Source organism: Salmo salar, chromosome 14 (genome assembly GCF_965601325.2).
Source record: "Salmo salar chromosome 14, fSalSal1, whole genome shotgun sequence".
In the NCBI taxonomy this organism is placed as follows: Eukaryota; Metazoa; Chordata; class Actinopteri; order Salmoniformes; family Salmonidae; genus Salmo; species Salmo salar.
This window is the reverse complement of record NC_138304.1, coordinates 88,685,832-88,704,229: the sequence shown is the minus strand read 5'-3', so window position 1 is coordinate 88,704,229 and position 18,398 is coordinate 88,685,832. Positions and strand designations below refer to the sequence as shown.

The 18,398-nt window shown below is 42.9% G+C and overlaps 1 long non-coding RNA gene across 1 annotated transcript in view; it reads left to right on the top strand.

Annotated features, from left to right (window-relative positions):
- Window positions 1-6,467: 6,467 nt before the first annotated feature.
- The window catches only part of LOC145860400 (uncharacterized), a 29,177-nt gene continuing 17,246 nt past the window's right edge, over window positions 6,468-18,398 (top strand). Inside the window, exons 1-2 of the long non-coding RNA XR_014380440.1 lie at window positions 6,468-6,618; window positions 7,736-7,857. This is a non-coding gene — a long non-coding RNA (uncharacterized LOC145860400). The remainder of the gene's footprint in view (window positions 6,619-7,735; window positions 7,858-18,398) is intronic.

The window sequence follows — 18,398 nt, the reverse complement described above, 5'->3', positions numbered from 1 at the left end:
GAACAAACACCAAGTTGAGACTCTGCAAGCAGAATTCTGCAAAAAATATCCTCCATGTACAATGTAAAACACCAAATAATGCATGCAGAGTAGAATTAGGCCGATACCCGCTAATTATCGAAATCCAGAAAAGAGCCGTTAAATTCTACAACCACCTAAAAGGAAGCGATTTCCAAACCTTCCATAACAAAGCAATCACCTACAAAGAGATGAGCCCGGAGAAAAGTCCCCTAAGCAAGCTGGTCCTGGGACTCTGTTCACAAACACAAACAGACCCCACAGAGCCCCAGGACAGAAACACAATTAGACCCAACCAAATCATGAGAAAACAAAAAGCTTGACACATTGGAAAGAATTAACAAAAGAACAGTGTGCTATTTGAATGCTAGAATGCTATTTGGCCCTAAACAGAGAGTACACAGTGGCAGAATACCTGACCACTGTGACTGACCCAAACTTAAGGAAAGGTTTGACAATGTACAGACTCAGTGAGCATAGCCTTGCTATTGAGAAAGGCCGCCGTAGGCAGACCTGGCTCTCAAGAGAAAACAGGCTATGTACACACTGCCCACAAAATGAGGTGGAAATTGAGCTGCACTTCCTAACCTCCTGCCCAATGTATGACCATATTAGAGACACATATTTCCCTCAGATTACACAGATCCACAAAGAATTCGAAAACAACCCAATTTTGATATACTCCCATATCTACTGGGTGAAATACCATTTCAATTTTATTCATTTTTATTGTTTATTTCACTTTTGTATATTATCTACTTTACTTGCTTTGGCAATGTTAATATATGTTTCTCATGCCAATAAAGCCCCTTGAATTGAATTTAATGGAATTGAGACAGACAGACAGACAGACAGACAGACAGACAGACAGACAGACAGACAGACAGACAGACAGACAGACAGACAGACAGACAGACAGACAGACAGACAGACAGACAGACAGACAGACAGACAGACACAGACAGACAGACAGACAGACAGACAGACAGACAGACAGACAGACAGACAGACAGACAGAGAAACTGAGATGAAGACTGAGGGGAGAGAAACGTAAAGACAGCGAAGCAGAGAGAGAGAGAGAAGCAGAGAGAAAAAGCAGAGAGAAAGAGAGAGAAGCAGAGAGAGAAAAGCAGAGAGAAAGAGAGAGAAGCAGAGAGAGAAAAGCAGAGAGAAAGAGAGAGAAGCAGAGAGAGAGAAGGCCGATATTACCTACTTCACTTGCTTTGGCAATGTTATCATATGTTTCCAATAAAGCCCCTTGAATTGAATTGAATTGATAAGCAGAGACAGAGAAAAGCAGAGAGAGAGAGAAGCAGAGAGAGAAGCAGAGAGAGAGAGGACCAGAGAGAGAGAGAGAGAAGCAGAGAGAGAGAAAAGCAGAGAGAGAAGCAAAGAGAGAGAGAGTGTGAGAGAGCAAACTAGAATGCTATTTGGCCCTAAACAGAGTGTACACAGTGGCAGAAAACCTGACCACTGTGACTGACCCAAACTTAAGGAAAACGTTGACTATGTGCAGACACAGTGAGCATAGCCTTGCTATTGAGAATGGCCGCCGTAGGCAGACCTGGCTCTCAAGAGAAGACAGGCTATGTGCACACTGCCCACAAAATGAGGTGGAAACTTAGCTGCACTTCCAAACCTCCTGCCAAATGTATGACCATATTAGAGACACATATTTCCCTCAGATTACACAGATCCACAAAGAATTCGAAACAACCCAATTTTGATATTCTCCCCTATCTACTGGGTGAAATACCAGAGTGTGCCATCACAGCAGCAAGAAGTGAAGAACAAACACCATTGTAAATACAACCCATATTTATGTTTATTTATTTTCCATTTTGTACTTTAACTATTTGCACATTGTTACAACATTGTATATAGACATAATAGGACATTTGACATGTATTTATTATTTTGGAACTTCTGTGAGTGTAATGTTTACTGTAATTTGTATTGTTTATTTCACTTTTGTTTATTATCTATTTCACTTGTTTGGCAATGTTAACATATGTTTTCCATGCTAATAAAGCCCTTGAATTGAATTGAATTGCGAGAGAAGCAGAGAGAGAGAGAAGCAGAGAGAAAGAGAAGCAAAGAGAGAGAGAGGGAGAGAAGCAGAGAGAGAGAGAAAAAAACAGAGAGAGAGAGAAGCAGAGAAAGAGAGAGAGAATCAGAGAGAGAGAGAGAGAGAGAGCAAACTAGAATGCTATTTGGCCTTAAAAAAACTAAGCACACTAGAAGCAGAGAGAAGTAGAGAAGCAGAGAGAGTGAGAGAGAGAGACGCAGAGAGAAGCAGAGGTGAGAGAATCAGAGAGAGAGAAGTAGAGAGAGAGAAGTAGAAAGAGAGAGAGAAGCAGACACAGAAGCAGAGAGAGAGAGAAGCAGAGAGAGCGAAGCAGAGAGCGAGAGAAGCAGAGAGAGAAGCAGAGAGAGAAGCAGAGAGAGAGAAGCAGAGAGAGAGAGAAGCAGAAAGAGAGAGAGAAGCAGGAAGAGAGAGAAGAGAGAGAGAAGCAGAAAGAGAGAAGAGAGAAAAGAGAGAGAGAAGCAGAGAGAGAGAGAAGCAGAGAGAGAGATAAGCAGAAAGAGGGAGAAGCAAAGAGAGAGAGAAGCAGAGAGAGAGAGAAGCAGAGAGAGAGAAGCAGAAAGAGAGAGAGAAGCAGGGAGAGAGAGAAGAAGAGAGAGAGAGAAGCAGAAAGAGTGAGATGAGAGAGAAGAGAGAGAGAAGCAGAGAGCGAGAGAAGCAGAGATAGAGAGAAGCAGAGAGAGAGAAGCAGAGAGAGAGAAGCAGAAAGAGAGAGAGAAGCAGAGAGAGAGAAGCAGAGAGAGAAGCAGAGACAGTGAGAAGCAGAAATGGAGAGAGAGAAGCATGGAGAGAGAGAGAAGAAGAGAGAGAAGAGAGAAGAGAAAGAGAAGCAAAAATAGAAGCAGAGAGAAAGAGAGAAGCAGAGAGAGAGATAAGCAGAAAGAGAGAGAAGCAGAGAGAGAGAAGAAAGAGAGAGAGAAGCACAGAGCGAGAGAGAAGCAGAGAGATAGAATGTCCTGTTTGGCTCTTGTCTTCTCAATGGGCAGCTTTATTGTTCCGCCGGGTGTGAAAGTGACTGAGAAGAAACGGACACGGGAGATAGTTGTATACTTGACAGAGAGGAACAATAGGATTCTGTTGGGTCTCCAGGAGCGCTGTGGCCTTCCTGTCCTCACACTCTCTGGTTTGTTTGTGTGTGTGTGTGTGTGTGTGTGTGCGTGTGTGTTTGTGTGTCTGTGTGTGTCTGTGTGTCTGTCTAGGTCCCTGATAGAAGAATTTGTATGTTTAAGATAATGACTAAAGTATTCCACCCTGAAACCATATAATTGTATGAAATGTGTTAGAGTCATAATCCAATAATGTGTGTGACTAGGCCATTGTGTTACTATTTCGCAATATGAGCTGGGTATAGTTGAGACATTCAAGGACAACTGAACTGCCGACTTGTGATAACGGTGAAACTAATAACTGGAAAGAGGCCTCCCCACCCTTGGGAGGAGAAAAACTGTTAGAAATGGCTTGCAGAAGATGATGAAACATGTTGCAGAAGTGTGATAAACAATGTATGTGAACTTTAGAAAAATACAGCCCACCTAAAGAGAGGTGGCGTTTCTACTGATGTGAGTTCATTTGTGTGTGTGTGCTATAAAAAGATTGTGTTCTCATTTTGAAGACAGAGCGCTCTCTGAATAAAGTATTGATCTATTGCAGAATCTGAGACTTTGTCTAATTCTTCATTAACCAGAGCCTTACAACCTCTGGGAATTGGTCAAAGCTTGAGTGATAGTTGAGTTCAACCATTGAGATAGTAAAATTCTCTTGACAGTCCCAGACACTGCAGTTAGGAGTTTGGCTCCCAGTGACCTTCCTTGACTTCCTTGTTAACCATCATCTCTTTTCAGTACACTGTGTCATACATAGACGACTTATCTCTTGATTTTTTTCTCCTGGGAGCTTTGTCGTACTGTAGCTCAAAGCTGAGAAACAAACAATGTGTTTTGATGTATGCAGTAAAGAATGATGGTGGAAAAGTTTTTGTTCTATCTCGGGTAATCTCTCGTGGACAGACCGACCAAATTACGAGAGATTTTAGGATATGTGTAACCCTGGCATCCAGACTCCAGCCAGCAGGCAGCAATCGACTGTGTGGTCATGTTGTGCTTTAGCTAACTGTCAAGCAGGAGGTCTTTTGTGAGATTTCCCACTGTTTTGTTTTTCTTATGCGTATATTACACCAGGAAACTCATACCTGGCGTCCTTGACTCGTTTTGTTTTAATTTCCCCCCTGTCCTGTCTACAGAAAACCTTGTTCCCAGATACTCATACCTCATCCTTACTGCTTACATCAGATAGGCCTAGTGAGTCGTCCTTTATTTCCACCCTTCCCCTTTCACCTCCAGGTTACACTATTTGATTCTCACCATAACATTTTAAATTTCATTACACAAAGAGCACCTCCACCTCCTCTTCACCCCCTGTGTAGTAGGCCTGTGGTAGGACTAGGTCCTTCACCCCAACACAGGATTTTTGAAAATTAATAAGATATTGTACAAATGATTTAGAGCCCAGTGGAGCCCAGTGCATAACATATGAAAGTATTTTGCAACACAATTCCATAATTAGGCTTTTGTGTCATTAGTAGAAGGCTATTGTAACAACTAATTGAGACCTACTTTATGTTTGCGCCACTAGAAAAATACAACCCAGCATCCCATGCTGACCGGTATTGATCCTTGGTGTAACCGATGTGAAATGGCTAGTTAGTTAGCGGTGGTGCGCGCTAATAGCGTTTCAATCGGTGACGTCACTTGCTCTGAGACCTGAAGTGGTTGTTCCCCTTGCGTTGCAAGGGCCGCGGCTTTTGTGGCGCGATGGGTAACGATGCTTCGTGGGTGTCAGTTGTTGATGTGTGCAAGGGTCCCTGGTTCGAGCCCGGGTTGGGGCGAAGAGAGGGACGGAACCTACACTGTTACATTGATGCGGTTGACCCGGATGATTGGTTGCTGCGGAAAAGGAGGAGGTCAAAAGGGGGGTGAGTGTAACGATGTGAAATGGCTAGTTAGTTAGCGGTGGTGCGCGCTAATAGCGTTTCAATCGGTGACGTCACTTGCTCTGAGACCTGAAGTGGTTGTTCCCCTTGCGTTGCAAGGGCCGCGGCTTTTGTGGCGCGATGGGTAACGATGCTTCGGGTTGGGGCGAAGAGAGGGACGGAACCTACACTGTTACATTGGCATGACTGGGACCTGCTGCTCTACTCTGGATGAAAATAGCAGAAGTGCCACCCCCATGCACTTAACACACATTCCTCGTTTTGCTAAGTTCGCCGTATTGTATATTGCTCTCAGTAAAAAAACGATGTTTATGGTCATTAGCACAGAATACGAGCCTGGTCTCATAGACTAGACGTAACATAGTAAATGTAAACACTCAACTTAGTATGATATGTTACGTTTAGTATGGTTACATAAGACAGATAGTTACAAACCTTTTATTAAGTGGGCTAAATCAGGGTCACACAGAGAATTTCTTGGTATTCTTAAAACAATCTATTTGAAACAAAAGTGAACACCTCACACACGTGGTTATGGGATCAACAAAAAGAAGACTCCTCTACCATGTCAGATATAGAGGTGAAATGTATTACATTTTGAGTTTGCATTCCAATATTACACTTTATATACATCACAGAAGACTGAAGTATAACAAAACTGTTTGACATAGAAACACAGAATTCTCTGCAGGTTTTCTGAAATAATGTTTATTAATTATTAAAAGAATTTCAGAATTAGTAAACAGCAGCATACCATCCTGCATCCCACAGCTGGATTGCCCATTAAACTAAGCAGGGTTGGTCCTGGATGGGAGACCAGATGCTGCTAGAAGTGGTGCTGGAGGGCCAGTAGGAGGCACTCTTTCCTCTGGTCTAAAAGAATATTGCATGGATTGGGGACATTGCCCTGTGTAAAGTGCAGTCCTTTAGATGTCAAGATAAACAGCTGTTCAGACTCTCTGTGGTCGCTAAAGAGTAGGGCTGTTAACCTGTTGTTCTGGCTAAATTCCCAATCTGGCCATCGTACCATCATGACCACCTAATCATCCCCAGCTTCCAAATGGCTCATTCATCCCCCATCCTCTCCCTGTAACCATTCCCCAATTCGTTGCCATAAATGAGAATGTGTCTAGGTCAATTTACCTGGTAAAATAAGGGTAAAAAAAAGTATGTTCATAACAAAATACTAAAAGTGTTATTAAGAATGTTATAGTATTTAGACTGTTAATGCAAGTACAGAGTACAGAGTACATTCATGCATATGCAAATAACGTGAGATAACGCCCACTATGTTTTTATTTTCTCCTTTAAATCGAAAACCCCAGCCCTTTATGCAAATCGCTCATCCCGTCAGCGGAAGCTGGCTGTAAGCTTATTTCCGACAGATATTCCTTTAAAGCTGTGGCTTGACTGCAAGACGTCCCAGAGGATCCAGTCGATGCACCAATACAAAAATACATTTCGAGGGGACGTAAACAGTATATCACAACAGTAACGAACGAAGGAAAGAGATACCGATAACTGGGTAAGCATAGTGCATGTTTTAACAGATGACATTATTATAATTTACAAGCTCAAGTTACTAAGCATCTCAGTTTTCTTGCTGCATCAGAAGGTTTCGCTCGACTAACCGTCAGCTATGCTATGCACTTGTGTTGTAAGCAACATCGAAATGCCTGCAAGTTCCGTGGTAGGCTATAATAAACACGTATCCATATGTAGTATTGTTACTACACTCTACTGGAATGAACTGACGACCTGAAGTTTGTTGATAACATTGAATACACAGCGGGATTAATAAATACATTTGAGTGCTCGTGCAACTGTTGACGATGGATGCTCTTGACAGTAGCGCTAGAGGGTAATTATTGGGCAGTTGCAATTACAAATGGTCATGTTAACCTTTTCATATAAATATTTCAAAAGCACTTGTTCATTATTCCACGAGACCTGTTACTCTTTTCTACCGTGGCATCTAGTTCAACCGTACAGGTCCGGTGCGCCTATGAAACGTAAAGGCAATGTTTTGCAATTGCAAAACTTTTTTTTTTCATACATTAATAATATCATTTGAAATTGAGAGTAATGTTTTGGCATGGAATTAATACAAAGATGCACCAGAAAAATGGTTTGCTGCCCATTCTTTTGGTTGAAATTATGTTATGCAATTGCAATCAATCAATTTAGCATGATGCATGTGTCAGGAGGTTTGAAGCAATTTATGAGCAAAGTACATAGCCGTTTTCATAACTGTGAAATCAAACCAGTTAATAATACAGTAATACCAACCAAGTGTGTTTGTCGGTCAGTATGTCGAAATACAGTGGTATCGCTAGCTTTTACTCTTCAGCGTAACTGAATGTGAGTCGATATCATGTGTGCGTCATGTGAGTCTCTGTATTTACTGCAGAGTCCAGGTTCAAGTCAGGGAAGTGGTGGATATTAAAATCCGATGTAAATCGCTCTTTGCTGAGTGAGATGCAAACCAGAAGGCTAGAGAGAGCCTGTGGTATGTTTATCTCCTATGAGGATTACCCAAGTGCCCCTAGGGTGGTGGTGCACCAGGTGCTCTTTGCTATTCACTCTGCTTTCCTGAAATGTGTTAGCTAACCTTGCCACTATGGATAATTTGTCTTTTGCAGGTGCTAAGAAGACAGCTGCTCCTCTTTTCCAAAAGGACGAGGCGCACAACGTCTTTGGAACAACTGCTGTTGCATGCAGTCATCTGCAGAGGTTACTGTATGAAGCTTTTAAGGCCTTTTTGGTGAGTCTGTCTGGATGTTTTTATAACTCATTCGTTTTTACATTATTCAGGTTAGATACAAGATGCAGACCATGTAGATACACACACACACACACACACACACACACACACACACACACACACACACACACACACACACACACACACACACACACACACACATCTACAAACACCCTTTCAGACACTCTCCTGAGCGCTAATCTGGTCCGATCTGGTTTCAGCCCGTGACTGCGTGTGGACGCATGTCATGAAGAGAAACCTTTACTTCCCATTAATGGTATTGATCACTAAACACTCCCGCTGGCTCAGCAGTCGCTCTCACAACGCAGCAGAGAGACGGAGAACCACAGACACTTGTTCTTATTCGTTGCAGACTGTCTATGTTGCGTCAACACCCCTGAATAAAGCAAACTACGACACAACACAGAAAGGTTACATTGGAGCATGAGCATAGGCTACTAAAGTTGAAATGTTCTTCCTTTCATAACCCCAAAGATCACTGGACTGCACTCACACACAACTTGTCCCTCCGGCTCTGTTTCTTATTGCAGCTTAAAACTGCTGATTAAAACTTTCTGTCTGACTGCTCCACGCTGAGGCTTGTGAAATCACCTAAAATGGGTGAAACACAGCTCTTAAAAACAATTCTACATTTCAGTTTTGGCTATCTTATGTTGTCTTTGGTAGTTTGCCTAATTCTTTTGATTTAAGGGTGTGACTATATCATTTCATCAGCATCATACATTGACAGTGAGTTTAGAAAAAGTAGCCCTAGGCCTATATTTGGAATATTCTACTACTTGTTTGATGTGGAAGACATCAGATATTACGGGCATATGGTCCAGATGATTACAATATTATAGTTATTATAATAATCATAATTATGACGCTATCAGGTCAGTGTTGTTGTCCATGTCATCCTAACATCATAACACACACTTCAGTGTGAATCCCAACTTTGTCATTAACAAAGATATTGACCACAGATAACCCCACCCACCTCACTGAGATCCCAACAGAGCTTCCAAGTACAGGACACTGTGTGTCTTGAATTACACAGTCTATTTGTGCAGTGTGGTGTGAGTTTTTCTCAACAGTCTTCTTTTATCCCTGTCGGCTTTCTCTTGTGAAGTTGTGTGACGTCATTCTAGTCCACTCTAGGCTCAGTAGGCCTTATATGGGATGTTGTTCAACCACAATAGAATATTGGATTAAAGTCAGGCAAAAAAAAAATCATTTTGTTTACTGTTCATGTCACAGTGACGGCTGAGAGAGAGCAGATCTGACTCCGGCCAGGCAGCCACATTGTTGGAGCTCGAGCACATTCAATATCTAAATCGATATCAGATAACATGCATGCAGTATGATGCCACTGAGGTTTAATAATAGCCCTGGTTCTAATGCAGAGGGCAGCTACAATATGCTCCTGATCTGTCCTGTCTGACATGGCAGCTACTTCATTCTGGTTCTAATGCAGAGGGCAGCTACAATATGCTCCTGATCTGTCCTGTCTGACATGGCAGCTACTTCATTCTGGTTCTAATGCAGAGGGCAGCTACGTTATGCTCCTGATCTGTCCTGTCTGACATGGCAGCTACTTCATTCTGGTTCTAATGCAGAGGGCAGCTACGTTATGCTCCTGATCTGTCCTGTCTGACATGGCAGCTACTTCATTCTGGTTCTAATGCAGAGGGCAGCTACAATATGCTCCTGATCTGTCCTGTCTGACATGGCAGCTACTTCATTCTGGTTCTAATGCAGAGGGCAGCTACGTTATGCTCCTGATCTGTCCTGTCTGACATGGCAGCTACTTCATTCTGGTTCTAATGCAGAGGGCAGCTACGTTATGCTCCTGATCTGTCCTGTCTGACATGGCAGCTACTTCATTCTGGTTCTAATGCAGAGGGCAGCTACGTTATGCTCCTGATCTGTCCTGTCTGACATGGCAGCTACTTCATTCTGGTTCTAATGCAGAGGGCAGCTACGTTATGCTCCTGATCTGTCCTGTCTGACATGGCAGCTACTTCATTCTGGTTCTAATGCAGAGGGCAGCTACGTTATGCTCCTGATCTGTCCTGTCTGACATGGCAGCTACTTCATTCTGGTTCTAATGCAGAGGGCAGCTACAATATGCTCCTGATCTGTCCTGTCTGACATGGCAGCTACTTCATTGACTGTCATGCTTTGTACTGTTTGTACTGGTCTTGTCACACAGTCATTATAGACCTTGGTCTGTAATAGTTATTATAAAACTAGGTATATAGTTATTATAGACCATGTTATAGACCAGGGGTATTCAAATCTTACCCTACAATGTCCAGACTACTGCTGCTTTTCTGTTCTACCTGATGAAAATGCATAATTGCACCCACCTGGTCTCCCAGGTCTAAATCACTCCCTGTTTAGAGGGATAGAATTTAAAAAAGCATTGGAACTGGCTTCGAGGTCCAGATAAAAATGTGAGGTTTTTACACCCTAGTCAGTTTTGATGAGTTTGACAGATGAACAAGTATTCAAATTCAACATGAGTTGAGGCAAAGCCACAGAGATCAAATCACATTTTATTTGTCACATGCGTCCATTTTTTTTAAAATTGAGCCTTTATTTAACTAGGCAAGTCAGTTAAGAACAAATTCTTATTAACAATGACGGCCTACACCGGCCAAACCCGGATGACGCTGGGCCAATTGTGCGCCCCCATGGGACTCCCAATCACGGCCGGTTGTGATACAGCCTGGAATCAAACCAGGGTGTCTGTAGTGATGCCTCAAGCACTGAGATGCAGTGTCTTAGACCGCTGCGCCACTCAGGAGCCCAAGTGTAGACTTTACCGTGAAATGCTTACTTATGAGCCCTTTCCCAACAATTCAGTTAAAAAGTAAGAAAATAGTTACATACTAAAATAACAGTAACGAGGCTATATATAGGCTATATACAAGGAGTACCAGTTCCGAGTCAGTCTACTGGGGTATGAGGTAGTTGGGGTGATTGAGTGTAGTAGTATGTACATGTAGGTTTGGTTAGGTGAATGATTGAAGTACTATGTACATCTAGCTAGGGGGTGAAAAGCAGAAAATCCACGTAGCCATTTGGTTAACTGTTCAGCAGTCTTATGGCTTTGGGGTAGAAGCTGTTCAGGAGCCTCTTGGTCCCAGACTTGGTGCTCTGCCACCGCTTGCCCTTTTGGTAGCAGAGAGAACAGACTGGGACTTGGGTGGCTGGATTCTTTGACCATTTTTAGGGTCTTCCTGACACCGCGTGGTATTGAGGTCCTGGATGACGGGGAGCTTAGCCCCAGTGATGTACTGGGCCGTACTCACTACCCGGATGCTGAGCAGTTGCCATACCAAGCTTTGATTCAGTCCGTCGACATGCTCTCAATGGTGCAGCTGTAGAACCTTTTGAGCATCTGAGGGCCCATGCCAAATATGTTCAGCCTCCTGAGGGGGAAGAGGCGTTGCTGTGCCCTCTTCACAATTGTGTTGGTGTGTTTTGTTTCTTCCACATTGTGTGCACGTGATAAATGACATTGCTCTCTCTTTTCCTCTGCATATGACCAGTTAGCAGGTGTCTCTACAGAGCAGAGGCTCTGCCTTATTCCTGGGCTGCCTTCCTGGCTGGGTGCTCCTCTAATGATATTTAAAGGACCTCTCAATAATGCACAACGCCTGCTAATAATAGACTAGGTCACAGTGAAGGAGGCCTTTCAGGACGAGCGTCAGTTTCGCTATCTTTTCTCTTCTCTCTCTTGATGTGCTCGCTTTTCCCTCTCCACCCCTTCACACTGCTGCTGCCTGCTCATAAGATGGCCAGAGCTGTAGTTATGTTACTGCATCACAACACAAACTCAGCCAGTCCAGCTCCTTCTATGGAGCCTGCCCTGCAGCAGGAGGATTCTGCCTCAACTGAGTGTGAAAGTCTGAGAGGAGAGAGTGCATTTCGCGTTGTTCCTATCTGAGCTCAACCTTAATTCATGTTCTCTGGTTCTCAGGGCTGTGATGTTTTTCAGTTATTTCACTCATGTTTGAGCTGCCCGTCTACCTGTACCTCAGGAGGCTGCTGAGGGGAGGACAGCTCATAATAATGTTTGGAATGGAGTGGCATGGAACACATGGAAACAATGTGTTTGAAACTATTTCATTCCAGCCATTACTGTGAACCTGTCCTCCCCAAGTATGATGCCACCTGTGCTGTGTACTACAGAACTGTACAACAGGTATAGGTCCTCTCTTCACACTGAGTAGCTACTGAGGGCCCTCCAAACAACAAACTATCTACAGGGCGCAGTTGGTTTTCTTTGTTGTGTCTGGTGATACCTGAGTATTGTTGATGATAAACCATTCAGATACTGGCAGCTTTTCTTCTCTCGTGCCCCTTTTGTAATGAGAGAAGTGGGAGGTTTTGCCCCCTCGTCTCCTGTACCCCCTCGTCTCCTGTACCCCCTCGTCTCCTGTACCCCCTCCCCCCTCGTCTCCTGTACCCCCTCGTCTCCTTTACCCCCTCGTCTCCTGTACCCCCTCGTCTCCTGTACCCCCTCGTCTCCTGTACCCCCTCGTCTCCTGTACCCCCTCGTCTCCTGTACCCCCTCGTCTCCTGTACCCCCTCGTCTCCTGTACCCCCTCGTCTCCTGTTTTCCATAATTCCCATCAACAGTTTCTCCAACCCAGGTATCTCTCTCAGAAGCTTGGGTGACAGGACTTGGCAGTAGTAGAACAACATTAAGGCAGCAGCCAGCTAGGGACTGAGGACGGACTTCTCCTCTCAGACAACACACATGCACTGTGGCTGGTTTGGTTGGCAGAAAGGCTCCCTTGTAGTGTTTGGAAATGACTGTGCCAGATCTGTTAGGGTGCGGTTGAGATGAGACGTGCCGTCACCATCTTTCCACATAGGTGGGTCACTGTTCATTTAGTGATGAATGGATGATTTTCAAGATACTGGTTTTGCTTTGTAATTCAGTTGAATGTGCACTTGTTAGTGAGATAGGATAACCATCATTATTTTTGTGTTGAGCATTGTCAACTGTCCATGGTTTAGAGGAATAGATAGGGTGTGAAGATGACAGTTTTCACACAGCCACCTGAGCATGGAGATATAATCTATTTCTATGCACCTGAGTGTGATGTTTGACATGGATCTGGCACGGAACATTGTCACATGGAGCACCAGGGCAGCATACTCTGAGGACTGATTTTAAGAAATTAAATATGGATTTTACTAATCTCTTTCCCGTCTTACCACTCACAGCTTTGCCAGCTGTCTCCTGCTATGTCAACTGAGGATGGAAGTCAACATTTGTGTTTATTTAGTGACCCGTGGGCTTGGTTTTCTAATAACCTGACCTCGGTTGCATTTCTCTTCTGGTCTTAAGATTTACTGTAACTCAGTTGGTCGAGCATTCGATTTACTGTAACTCAGTTGGTCGAGCATCAGATTTACTGTAACTCAGTTGGTCGAGCATTAGATTTACTGTAACTCAGTTGGTCGAGCATTAGATTTACTGTAACTCAGTTGGTCGAGCATTAGATTTACTGTAACTCAGTTGGTCGAGCATTAGATTTACTGTAACTCAGTTGGTCGAGAATCAGATTTACTGTAACTCTGTTGGTCGAGCATCAGATTTACTGTAACTCTGTTGGTCGAGCATCAGATTTACTGTAACTCAGTTGGTCGAGCATTAGATTTACTGTAACTCAGTTGGTCGAGCATGTATTGTATACTGTTTTTTTGTGGTGTGGTTTTCCTATAAGCCCATGGGCTTCCAACCACACCTGCACACCCTTTTCAGTTTTTATCTCTATTGTTGCCTATCACTTGTTTTTAAATGATTGAATAAATAAATGCCAGGATGGTGGGTTCAATTCCCAGGACCACCCATACGACTTTAGGTCACTTTATATAGGAGTGTCTAATAATTGCCATATACATGTATATTATATAAGGGAAAGGGGGATACCTAGTCAGTTGTCCAACTGAATGTATTCAACTGAAATGTGTCTTCCACATTTAACCCAACTCTGAATCAGAGAGGTGCTGGGGGCTGCCTTAATCAACATCCACGTCTTCGGCACCCAGGGAACAGTGGGTTAACTTCCTTGCTCAGGAGAAGTACGACAGATTTTTATCTTGTCAGCTTGGGGATTCGATCCAGCAACCTTCCGGTTACTGACCCAACGCTCTAACCACTAGGCTACCTGTCGCCATATATATTAGCTACATTATATTTTTTACATATTCTTGTTCAGTGGGAGTTTATAAGAACCAGTTTATCAAAATAATTTATGATATTGGTTTAAATATGATGTTATTTCAACCTCCTCAGACAAATGGTCACAATCTATTAATCAAACTTCAAGAGCTCTGTATCTATCTTGTTTCCTGGTTGCACCTACTGTACTACAGTGTACCTGTTTGTCAGCTGTTATGTAACACTCTGGACTTCAACAGGCTAGGCTGGGATAGGTGTTGTCCTGTGTCGAGCATGCCTGGACAACTGGGATTAAATAGCGCAGAGGGTATTAGCATAGGGAAAAAGGGTTATCTGTAGCTGAAGTTCCTGGAGTTGTTGTCACCACCAGGCTCTGGGAAAACCAGTTAAGGTACCTTTCACCATACCAAATAGCCAGGATGAGATGGGAAGTTGCATTGAATGGTGCATGCAGTAACACCACTTTAGTGTTAATCTTTAGTCTTATAAAACATTAAGAACACCTGCTCGTTCCATGACATAGACTAACCAGGTGAATCCAGGTGAAAGCTATGATCCCTTATTGATGTCACCTGGTAAATACACTTCAAATCAGTGTAGATGAGTGGGAGGAGACAGGTTAAAGTAGGATTTTTAAGCCTTGACATGAATTGTGTATGTGTGCCATTCAGATGGTGAATGGGCAAGACAAAATATTTAAGTGCCTTTCAACGGGATATGGTAGTAGGTGCCAGGCGCACCGGTTTGTGCCAAGAACTGCAACGCTGCTGGGTTTTTCACGCTCAACAGTTTCCCGTGTGTATCAAGAATGGTCTATCACCCAAAGAACATCCAGCCAACTTGACACAACTGTGGGAAGCATTGGAGTCAACATGGGCCAGCATCCCTGTGGAATGCTTTCCACACCTTGTAGAGTCCATGCCCTAACGAACTGAGGCTGTTCTGAGGGCAAAAGGGGGTGTACAACTCCATATTAGGAAGGTGTTCCTGATGTTTGGTATACTTTTATATACTGTGTATATAAAATGTTTATTTGAAGAATCTATAGTCCCACTATATCAATTACATGTTGATTTTGAAGGCAGGCTATGTGAGACTCCTGCCGGGCCGTTGCATTTGTTGTTGTAGGTAGCTAGTAGCTGATTCTACACACAGGCTGCAGTTGATTCCCACGTCTGTGTATGCGTAACCTAATGTAGCAGGAGTCAAATAAACACCTGAAACTAGATCCCCTACATACTGGTCTTGACGAGAAGAAACGAAACTGTCGGGAGGTTCTCTTCTGCACTGTTTAATGGAGGAGGAGTTAATATGGAGTAGGGATGCACCGATTTTACATTTTTGGCCGATTCCGATATTTTCCTTGCCAAAAAAAAACGATACCGATATTTGACATTTTAGCAGCCTTTTAAGCATTCTAGTACAGTTAAATAGTTGAAACAAAGTGTAATTTGTTCAGTAAGGAACAGATTGTTTAAAAACTTGTAAATTAGAAAAATTACACATCAATGAATGTATTTTATCACACAACAGACACAAATATTTTAGCTGCCCCGCATTATGAAGATGGTTAAGTTGTTGGTGGCTCTTCTTACTATCCAATCTTGACTGTATGGAGAAACTTCAAAATGTTTTGAAATAAATATTGGTTTAAACTAAAATGCAGTTAATCATTTTAGCTTTAACTGTTTGAAAAAAAGTACTGTCTCTAGGCTGTCATAAACTGCTATAAATGGCACAACTTAAACTTTTCAAATGTGCTCAACTGACTTGACGAGTAAAATGAGAGAAATTTACAACACATCTCATCTTTCATTTAGGAAATAAAAAAATAAAACAACACAACTGCTTTGTCTTAAATGAAATGAAAATCTTGACCTATTATACCAGCCATGAATGAACAACAGAAAAGCCATTGTGCTTAGTCAATGTTTTCCAGTGCCATTAGATGGCTGGGTTACAATATGACTGCCCATTTACAATTTTAACATTTGGGGGAGGTTTTCTTCACAAAGAGGACCAGCTTGGCTTTGTCACGAGAGTCTGTTTCTTTTTTTGTCTACAATGTGTGAAACTGCACTGAAAAAGCGCTCACTGTCCACACTAGTACAGGGAGCACCAAGATACTTGTGCGCAGCTTTAGCTAGGATGGGGAAACGGTGCTTGTTACTTCTCCAGTTTCTAAGTGCATCTTCATTCCTGGGAATAGTAGGTGCTGTCAGGTATCCTAGGATCTGTAGATAAGTACATCTTCATTCCTGGGAATAGTAGGTGCTGTCAGGTATCCTAGGATCTGTAGATAAGTACATCTTCATTCCTGGGAATAGTAGGTCCTGTCAGGTATCCTAGGATCTGTAGATAAGTACATCTTCATTCCTGGGAATAGTAGGTTCTGTCAGGTATCCTAGGATCTGTAGATAAGTACATCTTCATTCCTGGGAATAGTAGGTTCTGTCAGGTATCCTAGGATCTGTAGATAAGTACATCTTCATTCCTGGGAATAGTAGGTGCTGTCAGGTATCCTAGGATCTGTAGATAAGTACATCTTCATTCCTGGGAATAGTAGGTTCTGTCAGGTATCCTAGGATCTGTAGATAAGTACATCTTCATTCCTGGGAATAGTAGGTTCTGTCAGGTATCCTAGGATCTGTAGATAAGTACATCTTCATTCCTGGGAATAGTAGGTCCTGTAAGGTATCCTAGGATCTGTAGATAAGTTCATCTTCATTCCTGGGAATAGTAGGTTCTGTCAGGTATCCTAGGATCTGTAGATAAGTACATCTTCATTCCTGGGAATAGTAGGTCCTGTCAGGTATCCTAGGATCTGTAGATAAAGGGGAGGGGGGTTAGTACATTTAATACAACATATTGCATTATTCTTGCATTCCAAAGGATCATTAGGCATAGATCAACATTGGCAAATGTTGGCCGATGAAGTAACAGAAAATTTAAAATACAACGCTTCTCTCTGACACACACACTGACCAAAAAGTTATTTTGTTGGCATTTATGTATGGCCCCATTACCAGTAAAACATAATCAAAACCTATTTATTTCACTTACTAGCTGTTCAGTCGTTTCATTCTCAACCAGGATTTCATCATACATGTCAAGCAGTGAAGTTTCAGCCATGTCTGTCCGTGGACTCTTCTGTTGTGGGTCTTCTTCTTCGGTGTGCACTGTCACTGTCTATTTCCATCTTGTCCAGCTGTGTCTAACATTTCACGTAAACCCTGTTTCTTGTCTGCATCGAAGTAGCGGTCCTTGTACCTAGCGTCTGCAGCAGACGTGATACCCTCTGTCATGGCATTGAAACGCCTGCTAAACAAAACTGCCCACACAGACTGTGGGGTTAACTTGCAAAAGTACTTTACTAGACACTGTGAACAAGCAATTCGGTGGAATTCTCCCTGGAGTACTTTTGTAAGTTTTCACCCCACGGTCTGTGTGGGCAGTTTTGTTGAGCAGGCGTTTCAATGCCATGACAGAGGGTATCACGTCTGCTGCAGACGCAGTTGAAAAGCTTATTTCTCGAGTCAGTTGTTCGAATGGCACTAGGAGTGTGCTCATGTTTTCAATGAGAGTCCGCTGGTTTGTACTGATTGTTGCAGGTAACTCCTAATCGGCTGCGTACATGCCAAGCACTCGTTTTTGTTCCAGCAGGCTCTCTATCATGTAAAGTACTGTTCCATCTGTTGGAAATGTCTTGCGTAAGCCTTTTCCTTTTCACTCCAAGCTGTTCCTGTATTGCTTGCCTACAAGCAATACAGATCATTTATTCGTTCGACATGGTGCTATCTTTGTGTCGGTAAAATTATTTATGTGGGAAATGGCGGTGGAAACGCCTTTATGAGCAAATATTGATATAATAAACAACATATCGGAGTAAATTTGGAGTCATGCGATGATATAGTGTGTGGTCCTCCCACTACGACTCGGGGAAACCATGAAGTTTATTAGGCTACAGATGAAATAAGTTATCATAAACTTTGCAGGGTGGTGAAAGTGCACGGTGATGAGCTTGATGCTGCTTTCCAATAAATATCAAGGGTCTTATTCTGGAGATGATGAGGATCGATGCTTAACTGCCTGACAAATAAAAAAATATATTCTTGCTCTTATCCATAATAGTCTCATCATGTAGACTAGACCAGGAGTTCCCAAACCTTTTCACTCAGGGCCCCCCTTCCAGCATTGGGGAACATCCCACGAGTGCACACACGCCACGTCTATTTCTATGGGCACAAGCACTGTTCATGACACAAACTGTTCACACCACTCTTGTAGAATTCTGCAGGTTTTAAAGATCATTTCCTGCAATTCTACACATTTT